Below are 12385 nucleotides of genomic sequence, written 5' to 3' on the forward strand. Positions count from 1 at the left end.
ATACGCACACGGATTATCATTTGACGAGCAGTAACGAAGAGAAAAAGTAGAAATTAATGCACGAACACACATACACATAAAAATAAGAGGATGTGGTATAATTGCAAATGAACCAACTCTCAACACGAGACCAAATGACGATAAAGTTAACAACTAACTATATGTTACCGTACGGACTTCAACAATTAACACAACCGATAACGCATACTCATCTACAAAATGCCCCGAAATGAGAATGTTTAACATTTTAAACAAGAAAAATAACGGCCTGATTTATGAACGAAAAACAATTATGATATATAGCAAAAAACGACAACCACTTAAATTAGAATTACAGGCTCTGACTCAGGACAGGCAAAAACAAATTGAAATGGGATGTACATTTACAGAATCGGCAAAACATTATCAAGTATTGAATAATTAATAAACAGCTGCGCCATGAGCGCATGATACGCCCGTTGTCTTGTGTGAAAGTTTTATGCAATAATCATAAATAGTTTCTTAGAAAGTTTTAAGCAATAACCATATATTGTTTTTGAGATACGGAGGGACATATGAACCCCCCTCTTTTTTTTCAAAAAAACTAAATATCACTAAAATAAAATTTTGAATCATCACCAAAATGTATACAGATCTTTAGATTAATATAATAAAGAAGTGTGTACAGTTTTAAGCAATAATCATAAAAAATTTTTGAGATACGGCGCGACATGTAAAAAAACCCCTCCCCCTTTTTTACAAAATACTAAATAACTGAAAAATAAAATTTTGAATCATCACCAAAAAGTATACAGATCTTTAGATTTATATAATAAAGACGTGTGTAAAGTTTTAAGCAATAATAATAAATCGTTTTTGAGATACGGCGCGACATGTAAAAACCCCCTCCCCCTTTTTACAAAATACTCAATAACTAAAAAATGAAATTATGAATCATCACCAAAAAGTATACAGATTAATATAACTAAGAAGTGTGTAAAGTTTTAAGCAATAATCAAAAATCGTTTTTGATATACGGTGCGACATGTGAAAGAAACACACACCTGTTTTAGTTACAAAGTGCCGTACCTCAAAAAGTTTTAATCCTATTTTCACCAAAAAGTATACAGATCATTTGACCAAGAAACAACTATAAGAAGTTTCATGAAATTTGGATAAGTCGTTCTAAGTTACGGTGCGACATGTTTACGCCGGACAGACAGACGGACATACGGATAGACGGACAGACGGACAGAAGGACAGACGGACGGACACCGGACATTTGTATAACATAATACGTCCGGTCAAAAGTTTGACGGACGTATAAAAATAGGTTCACTACTTCTACCTTTCGTGGGATACACTTTTGGAAATCAACGATCAAAGTATTGTTTGTCCTTTTTTTTTTACCTAACCCCATAGACAATCCAAGCTCTTATTTTATTGAATTTTGTTCTACCAATTAAGAATGAAAAAAATCTTTCCCAGTTAATGACTGTAAAGACAACAAAAAATATTCAAATCAGCGATATGTGAGACCATGGAAAAAATCCTCAACTGTAGAGTCGACATTATCAAATGTAGTGATTATAGAGAATATAATTTCAAAATAGCCTTTGGATACGCAAGAAAACCCTACAAGCGGTCAAACAATCTTTAACATCAAACCGTCGCTTGTCAGTGATAAACCATCAAATCAATTCACCGATTGTACAGGTCGTCGGATTAAATTGACATTTTTATCGTCCATCAACTCAAATCAACAATTGTGAATTAAAAAAAAAGGGCCCCCAAATCGAATCGACGATTGAACAGTCATCAAACGAAATCTGCGATTGATTAAAACCATCGCATCAAATTACCGATTACAAATCAAATCATCATGTGTAAAGAAGCCACCAGATTGTTCAGTATATATATGGAATCAAATCTACGCTTTTATCGATGACACTGCTGGTGGAGTTTTAATTCCCCGAGGGTATCACCAGCCCATTAGTCGGCACGTATTTAGTGTTGATTTGAGTTGTCATAGATATGTTCATAATTATAAATTAACTGTTAACAAAACTAAGAATTTTTGTAATACTAAAGTTTTCTACCTAAAGAATAGATTGACTTAGCTGTATTTGGCAACACTTTTTTTTTTTTTAACTTGTTTTGATTCTAGCGTCACTGATGAGTTTTTCGAAAACGAAACGCGCGTCTGACGTAAATATAAAATTTAAATCCTGGTATCTTTGATGAGTTTATTTACAGTCCGACGAAATTAAAAATCGCATGAGATGCAACCAGCAATGGTCTGTTAACATTTCTCATGTCAAAGTCACTATATCTTGGGGACCATTGTGTATACCGGTCTGTGTCTGTCCGTTCTATATTCTGTATCCGGATGAGTTTGTGGTTTATGATAGGTAATAATTTTATCTGAGGTACTAAAACGTGCAGTTGTGGTCTACTCATTTTGAAAATTTACTGCTTGTTTTGAAGAGAGAACCTTTATAAAATATATGCCAAATAGGGTTTTGATCTTGATTTCGCAGTTCACTTTAAATTGTAATTTGGTATTGTGAGTGGAGTATGGTGTTCTATGGACATTTTCTATTTCGATATTGTCTAGCACAATCATTGTACATATTTTAGTGTTTTTGAAGCAACGAGGAAAATAATGACGTTAAGAGAAGTTTGGTGATTTTGTTAAATCAGGTATGGAAAAAGGAATGTAAAATGTTGGACACTTTACTCCAGTAGATATAAATGTACCAAAGTTGATCTGTTAACTTTTCAAAACACATAGTTGATAATAACAGTAAAGTATACTCTCATTAGTGAAATCCTAAATAGCTTTTGAATATTCAAAATTACTTGATACAATTTGTAGTGCATAACAAATAAACCTCAGCACTCGTTTAAGAACAATGTAAAACTTAACAAAAACGCTGACAGTTTGAAGTTTGTATCTATCGTTATAATGAAACTTTTTTTATTGTTATAGTTATTGCTGAAATGGCCTTTATTAGCATAGTATATAATTCATTTTTATCAGTTCTTTCCGTGTACTTATCGCAACGTAACACAATCAATTCGTTCAAGCTAAAGGTATCGAAGTGATGACAGTAAACCGATTTTCAAAATCCCAAATGCGTGGGTTGTTGTCATAGTGGCGAGCTATCTGAACATTTTTAGCTACCAGAACCGACTTTTTTTGCAGCTATACCTGTATCTGTACGGAGAACTCAATATCGATCGACACCATTCACACAACAGAAGTATAGTAGATTGTAAATATATTGTAATGAATGATGAATCAATATAGTTGATATAAGCTGTGCCTAATCATGAAATCGAAGTTTTTTTTTTAAAAGGATAATAACCTTTACGGTTACCAACCGTAGCTACACATCAGTAGATCCAAGGACATACACACTGAATATATGCACAAAATTATGTCATCTGTCGCTTTTTATTATGGAGATTGGATGAGAAGATTCTCGAAGATTCCATTCGACCGATTTTTTCTAAAACAATACTCTTTTAGTTCTATTAAAAAGAGGTATCTTTATCCTGCTCTCTGTCTATTATTGAACAGAAAGGTAAAACAATACAACATATTTTTGGTTCAAAAAGACAGCATGAGAACTAATAATATAGCCTATATATACTGTTTTTCATTATTTTTTTCACCTCTTATCTGATCGTTTGCTTAAAATCTTATTCTGACTGAAGTGAAGATACACTTTTTCATAAAATCATTTATACTCATTTTGTTTTAGTATAGGCAAAAATATCACTGGTTCCCTAGTTGCTCTTTGCAAACTTAGAAACACTTAGAAAAGCCAAAGATCTGTTAGAGTATATATAATCTGAGTCTCTCTCCGTGTGCATAAACATAAAAAACATTTGGCTTCCTACAAATCCTTTACACAAGTTTTCATGATTCCTAACTTAAAGACAGATCGAAAGAATCAATCCAAATTTGTTTTATGAATGAGACAAGGGTAGATACAATGTCATTATAAAGGAAGAGACAACTCATTATGTAAGATATATTTATTTCAAAAGAAAATCAGTATTATTCAATTTTACATTCCACTATATTGATGATGTCCTATAAAAAGGAGTTCGGTGTTGACATGAATATCAATTATATAGACATTTAAAAAAAAAATACTGTTTCTAAAAGCCTGAATTATTCGAAATACTAAGGTTGTTGTTATCCAAGGCATATATTGCCTTGGCCGTATTTTGCACTACTTTTTGGAATTTTGGGTCCTCAATGCTCTTCAACTTTATACTTGTTTGGCTTTCTATTTATTTTTTATCTGAACGTCACTTATGAGTCGCATGTAGATGAAACGCGTGTCTGGCATATCAAATTATAAAGCTGGTACCTTTGAAAACAATTTATGGTTTCCCCCGATTTGATTTGCATTGGATTTCAGTATTTTTGTTGTACTTTTTTCCCAGCACGTATATAGAGTATATTTCTCCAAGTTGAATCGATATTACACACCTTGCGTTTCTTTCATAGAGAGTTGCTGATTACACATTAGGTATAAAACCAAAGTTTCCCTCCGATAAAGCCACCTCTTTGCAAGTTATATGGACGCTATGATATGATTAGATAGAATATTTGTGAGACAGATGGCAAAAAGTCAAATCACAAAGATACTGAACTCCGAGGAAAATTCAAAACGGAAAGTCCCTAATCAAATGGCAAAATCAAAAGCTCAAACACATCAAACGAATGGATAACAACTGTCATATTCCTGACTTTCTACAGGCATTTTCTGCTGAAGTAAATGGTAGATTGAACCTGGTTTTATAGCTAGATAACCCTCTCACTTGTATGACTGTCGCATCAAATTCTATTATAATGACAACGATGCGTAAACAAAACAAACAGAAATAATAGGTTAAAAAGTCAAAATTAGGGGTGCAGCAGTCAACATTGTGTTATAATCTGAATCAATGGATATCTTCAAATGGTTGTTGCCACAATCCCGTACTCTTTTCTTTGATTGTGACATTACCGAATGCCACTTATCACCGAGTTCGTACTTGTCATGAACAACACGGTGGGTTGCAACTAATGGAGGAGGAACTGCATTCATTACAGAGCGTTCGAGATTACCCCCGGGTTATGGCGGGGGTATGTATTGATTATGACTTAGTTTTCTGTGTGATGCCTTTTGGTCGTTATACGTAGGTCATCCCTGGTATTGTCTGTCTTCTTCGACTTATAATTTTGATTGTTACTGTGATATCTTTTGTCTGTTTTTGAGCTCAATTTTTGATCTACTATTCTTGCAGGTCAAGTAATACGATAATTGTTAGTCTAGTAAAAGTGTAGGCATTATGTAATAAACGATGTTAATAAGTATCTAGTATGTTATCTCACAGTTCTTACATGAATTGATGATTGTATTTGCATAAACTTCAGCCATGCTATATATATCTAATTAATCTCGTTTACAATGATATCATGTTTTATCTTTAGTAGCATGATGCGACAAATTTCGCCACAATCCCGACCTACGAATCAACCAAATGTTGTACAAAAATGTAGACGGTGACGAAATATATACAAATTTATTTTTGACAATGTTTAAAAAAACATGTTTTGGTAAGAAATAATATAGGGAATTTCCAATAGGTGACAAACTTTTGACCTAAGAGAACAAGTACATAAAATCTTTAAAAAATCAATCTATCACAAGAGAATGAAATCAAAGGGACAAAATAATCGTATCATCATTTTCATTAAATCCCAACTCTTGACGCAGTAGTGTAAATATATTTGCCATCCCCATACTTTACACTAGAATTCCGGATTCTATACTTAAATCAAATACAGATTGCAAGAAACTCTCTAACTGTTTTATAAAACATAATGGGCAACGCACATGCAGATATCTTGTTTTAGAATGAGAAATAAAATGACACTTTGTAATTCTGTGATTCTAGCAGAATGATAACTGAAACTTACATCACCAAAATGCTCTTTTGATAAACGACATATTTGTTACATTCTGAGGACTTGGTTTTCAATAGACAAGCGGCATATATATGGGAACCAAATACAAGTATGTCCCTCAGATTGCGATTTTACTCTTATGACTTCAAACATAAGCTTCTCAAGAAAAATAAAGAAGGAACAAGAAGTCATAATTAATATTGAACTCCATATATAGATGATGTTTTTTTTGCTAAATGATTTCAAGTTTGGTAACTATGATGAATGTATTTATCAAAATGAATTTGAATAAAAAATATTACATAAATCATTAAGTCTGCCTTAAAACTACAACAAGAGATTGACAATGAGGGTCGATTGAGAATTGAACTTTGCTACACAGAGATGATTCCGAGTTTCCTATTGTTCAATATTCGAGTAGCGTCTGAGAATTGAATATATATTTCGTAGTTCATACGACATTCCTGAGCTTTTGTGTCCTGTCATAAAATCTTTTGATACAAGGTTATGGCTTGCATTGATGCTATTATAACAAGGGTTCCAAGTGGAGGATAATGTTTAAAAAGATGGACGAAAGATACCAGAGGGACAGTCAAACTCATAGATTGAAAATAAACTGACAACGCCATGGCTGAAAATAAAAAGATAAACACACAAATAATAGTACAGAAGACACACCATAGTCATCCCTTTGAAAAGTTTATGGACGATATCACGATATATAACCTTTATGTACTACCTTTGTCACAGATGTCCACTGATATATTTCAGTTGTCGTTACAAAAATTGCATCCTCTTTTCCTTGATGGTGATATTATGGAAGGCGATAGATCACCGGATTTGTATCTACACATGGACCAGAAACTTTTTAATTTACTATTCCGGAGTTAACCCACGGTTTTTGGTTTGGTTCGTGTTGCTTAATCTCTAGTTTTCTGTGTAATATGTTTGATTCTTGTTTTATCGGGTTTTTTTTGTATTTGTTTTGGTCATATCTTCTTTTTTGTCAGTAGTTAATCCCGTTTTGTTCCACCTTAAAGAAAAAGTAAAATATCAAAAATATACCGAATCCCTAGGAAAATTAATTATCAAATGGCAACATCTAAATGTCAAAGAATGGAAAACAACTGTCATATTTCTGATACAAGCATTTCTTATGTAGAAAATAGTGTATTTAACCTTGTTGCATAGCTGGCTAAATCTCTCGCTATATGACAGTCACATAAAATTCAATTTCTTCAATACTTGACTACAGCTATGTAGACAGTATAGATTCACAAAATATATATTTTGGATTTTAGAAGTTTTTTTGGAAGATGTTACATTAATAAAAACCATTATCTGGTTTAAACATATATGTTTTGACAACGATTACAGTTAACGTGTTTTTTTTTTATTACAAATCTAGTGAGAATTGCCTTTTCTTAAATGTTTCATTCATGATAGATATTTGATTTATAAAAAAATTACACACCTGTTTACTTTTAAATGAATAGGTATGATTTTAACGCAATCTAACACCAATTTATTTGTATTCGGTTATGTTTTCTAACACGGATATAAGTTTCCTAAAATTTCAAACATCAGTTCACCTCCTGAAAACAATTCTAGGAAAAAGACAATGCTGATCATTAGAGCAAAAATAGCTTCGACTTAAACAATTACAGAGGAAATTGAACACATTTAACGTCCCGGACATGTAATACTACATTTGATCTATTGCATCAGCTTCAGTCTGGCTAAAATTATATATATTTTTTTATTAATCACGGAAACATTGAATACTCAAGTGTAATACAAACCGCAATGTTTATCAGTTATAGTGTGCTAGCCACAAAGTTTACCCATATTGATGATATGACACACATAACGAAAACTATTTTTAAATGTAAAGCATACAAGTTTCAGTTCCTTGAATTTGAATTTTATTACTTTTATCAATTGAAGAGAACTTTATCAGCAGATTTCTTTTTCAAATTTTTATCCATTCATCAAATTCAACATATATATATAAGCATTAATGAAATAGTAAAAAAAAAATGATTTGAAAATAATCAATATATAAGTCACAAAGGTGTGCCTTTTACAGCATTATGAATAATATAGAAACAATAATAATACAACAAATTCACTAAGGAAGAATTGATTCTCACACAAACGTTTTCATTATTCATTTAAACTACTTAGAAATTATAGGGAAAATATCAATGATGAAAAACAAATAAATGTTTAAAGTGAAAATGTATCAGTCAAATTGAAAATGATATTGTTGAATTAAAAATCACAAATCAGTTGCTGATTCAGGAGGCGTAGATGGTGTACGCCTTTCCCTTAATTAGAATATAATGTCATTTCTTAGTATGAAATCGGATGAAGAAATATTGCCTAGGTTCTATCGGATGTTTAAATTCCCGTTTTCTGGAATTACGCTCCCTTTTAACAATCCTGGAAATGGCCCTGCAAAAATACAACAAATAATGAAAATATCAATAACATTAACGGTACCAATTTTTCTGCACCAGATGCGCATTTCGACAATACATGCCTCTTCAGTGATGCTCGTGGCCATAATATGTAAAATCCAAAACTTATATAAAAGATGAAGAGCTATAATCCAAAAGTTCCAAAAAGTACAGCCAAATTCGTGAAAGGAATCAGAGCTTTGCACGAGGGAGATACATTCCTTAATTTATAATAATTTTTAATATTTTGTAACAGCAAATTTAATAACACAAAAAAAATCCGTATTTTCATGCCAGTACCGGAGTACTGGCTACTGGGCTGGTGATACCCTCGGGGACTAACAGTCCACCAGCAGAGGCATCGACCCAGTGGTAGTAATAACATTAACGGTACCAATTTTTCTGCACCAGATGCGGAACATGCATTCAATTTCATATTGATTACATAAGCTGTTTTTAAATTTTGTTATACAAGAAGTGTTACTTTATGGGAAATAGATTGGAATGATTGAAAAAAATAAATCCCGTGCATGAGGTTTTAAAATTATAGTAATTAGAAATTTCATAAGCTATAGATTGAATTTAGCAAAATGGAATCCATATTTCGGCCTCCATGCAGGAAGTCTCTATAACTAGAAATAAACCAATAAACAAGTTATTTATTTAATTGTTATATATTGATGAAGTTGACCAAACGTTAATTTCATCCTATAAGCTTGTAATAAATGAAAAATCTTGTTGTATTTTAAAATTCATAAATCAGTGCATTAATATATGAAAAAAGTGTTTCATATTCAATTAAGCATGTTTTTTATCATTTTCACTAAATTAAATATATTTCGTAGTTTCCTGTCCGGGCAAAATCATGAAACAATCAATATCAGAAATTGATTTTACCCGGTCGACAGGTTTATACTTCTAACAGACAACTCAACAAAAAAATAATGCAAGAATCAAACAGGTAAAGACTGTGACAAAAGAACACACTCGCTTTAGTCTTGCTTTACAATTTCTAATTTAGCAACAAACAAAAAATATATATTCCAAAGGTATACTGTTTTAAGTTTGAATTTAAAAATGGACAGATGACGTACAACTGAGTTATAAATGTTTAAAAATTCAAACGCATCTTTTCTATTTTTGAAAGTCTATATCATGTGTAAGATGAGTGATCCTGCATACAAATCTCTATTGGCTATGCATACATTTATTTTCTTCATAAATCCTTCATAAATCGTAGATATTATGTAATTGTCAACGATTTGATTATATAGCAGATGTCGGACTTAATATTATGAGTCAATGTATGATGGCCTTGACATCATGTGAGACACATGTGAGAATTATCCTTAAGCAACAGATGGCAATTCTGTTCTATAAATGTTTATATATTTAGTATAGGACCAAACGAAGTGGAATGATTTTTCTGCAGTCCGAATATTGATTACTTGCAACAAGTTCTTAGTCATCGAAATGAAAGAATTAGCAAAACAATATATTTGATACATTTTTTGTTGTTGCACCACAGCTATTTCATATATTCCTATTAGTTTTATAGTTTTTCGTCATCCTGGTTATTCGGCCAGTTTATCGTGTTTGTATTTGATAATTTATAAATGAATGCACTCAATCTAGGAAAACGTGTGTCTCATGTCAAATTTTATAAGTTTCTTTCAATTTGTCTACAGCAGTATTCTATTCCTATTAGTTTCATATTTTGTTTTATCCTGGTGACTTTTCTTTTTGATTTACTATTTTAAATAATTCTTTATAAAATGAACTGTTATAACGGCATTAACAACAGTTTAATCAATGCATACATGCATATATAAACACTGATTTTAAGGAGTTTCATTTCATGTAAATACTATCAGAAAAGAAGCGTAGAAAAAAAGAGACAGAAGAAACTTAGTAGACGATAAAAAAAAAATCACAAGTCGAAGATGACCGACGAATGATTCTTTTAAAACATTTATATGTATGTTGGCGTTTGTTTTGTTGCATTGTTTCTGTTGTTCCGTTGTTTTATCTTGTAGTTGATGTGTTTACTTCGGTTTTGGTTTGTGATCCAGATTTGTTTTTGCTTAATCGATTGATGACCTTTGAACAGCGGTATACTACTGTTGACTTTATATTTTAGGTACACTGGACACAAATACATGCATAAATTTACCCAAGCAATTAAATGTCCCAATACTATCAAGATGACGAGGATCAACTTTGCTGATGGAGTAGCAACCTTGCTGTGACACCAAACGCTGTACTACACGGAAAGACGACCTTTAATAAATCAATTAATCAGTTCACTGTTTTTAATATACAACTTGAAGGTGCCATGCTATGAAAGATAAAGAAGAAAGCCCCCCTCCCGAAATACGTTCGACTATCAATGGAGAAATTAACATTATATTTCCATGAAAGTAAGTAAAATTTTCTCATCTGACTTCAAATGAAAAGTTCGGAAGTATAAGCCTTTTTGAAGAAAAACAAACCCAAAATAACAGCATAAAAGCAAACTAAAACATTCGTTTGAGTGCATATGCGAAAAACATAAATAACAATGTAGGCCAATCAAGGTTCATAGAAACATTGTAGAAAAAAATGAACAATGTATAGAATCTTAATCTTTAATCTTTTACTCATTAAAATGAAAAGAAACGTAGATTTTCCTCTAATTTTCAGAAAAGAGATACTTTGAAAATACACTAATGAACTAAGATCTAACAAACTGCTATTTAAATTGTCATTGATGTATTTGAAAGGAAGAGCAAAATAAGCAAATAAATTGAAAAATGTAATAAAATTGCATTTCCTGACAGGAAAGGCAATTACGTCAATGTAGCCAATAGAAAAATGTATGCACTTATTGTATCATTAATGTTACTCATCAAATATAAACAGCCATCATTGAAATAAAATTTGCAATTCAAAATCTCTCATACATGTACACCACTTTACCTGAAATCCTTTGGATGATTTTAGATTTAGCAAAAGGGAGGCGAAACCAAAAGGAACAACTTTCAAGCTCATAATTCAAAGACAAATTGACAACGCTAGGAACCAGAAATGATCAAAAGAAATACAACATGCAGTATTCAGAACAAAACATATAAATCTAAAGACTGAGCAATACGCACCAAACCAGAAATTGGGGGTGAATTATTAAATTAAGAGATTGTTCAAAATCTGGAATTGTGTTACATATGAATTCTTTAATTAATCCTCCCCTCCTGTAACTAACTTGGGTTTTCAACGTTATGTGAAATACATGCATACTTAACGAATAACTCCTCACCTCCTTTGTATAACACTTGAGTTTAGTTACTATCAATTCAATTACTTTGTCTTTCTAACTAAGTAGTCAGAATTGTTGTATATATATATTTAGGTTCACAGAGCAGCATTTAAATATAATTGTTTTTTTAGAATTGTTTCTATGTGATAATGATGAGGTTGGTGTCATGGTGACAGGATGAGAAATTAATATGTTTAGGTCTCGCTATATTAACTATCATCATTTTCATACTTCAATAGATATCAAACAAAACGAAAAAGTACTTTTTACCCCTATGAACTGCAATATGAAATGTTTTCAAAAATGAAGACAAAATTAGAGAAAAACGAGCAAAAACGTAATATAATAATATGCTATAGCAAGTCAGCGATGATCACTGGATTGGACTACTTGTTTAACGATACATGCATCGTAAAAAGAGACAACAGATACCAAAGGGACAGTCAAACTCAAAAGTAGAAAACAAACTTATAATACCATTTAAAAAATCAGAAAACAATCAAAAGATAAACAACGGTATACTAAACAAAATATAGAAAATGTAATACTGAGCAACTCAAAGCCCTTATACTAAGTAGTGATCTCAAGTGGTCCGGCAGAATAAGTAGATCTTTCTCCGAATGTTAAACTAATCGTGTCGCTCATATTAGTATAAACTCTCAATAAAAAGTATAC

Source organism: Mytilus edulis, chromosome 3 (assembly GCF_963676685.1).
Source record: "Mytilus edulis chromosome 3, xbMytEdul2.2, whole genome shotgun sequence".
Classification (NCBI taxonomy): domain Eukaryota; kingdom Metazoa; phylum Mollusca; class Bivalvia; order Mytilida; family Mytilidae; genus Mytilus; species Mytilus edulis.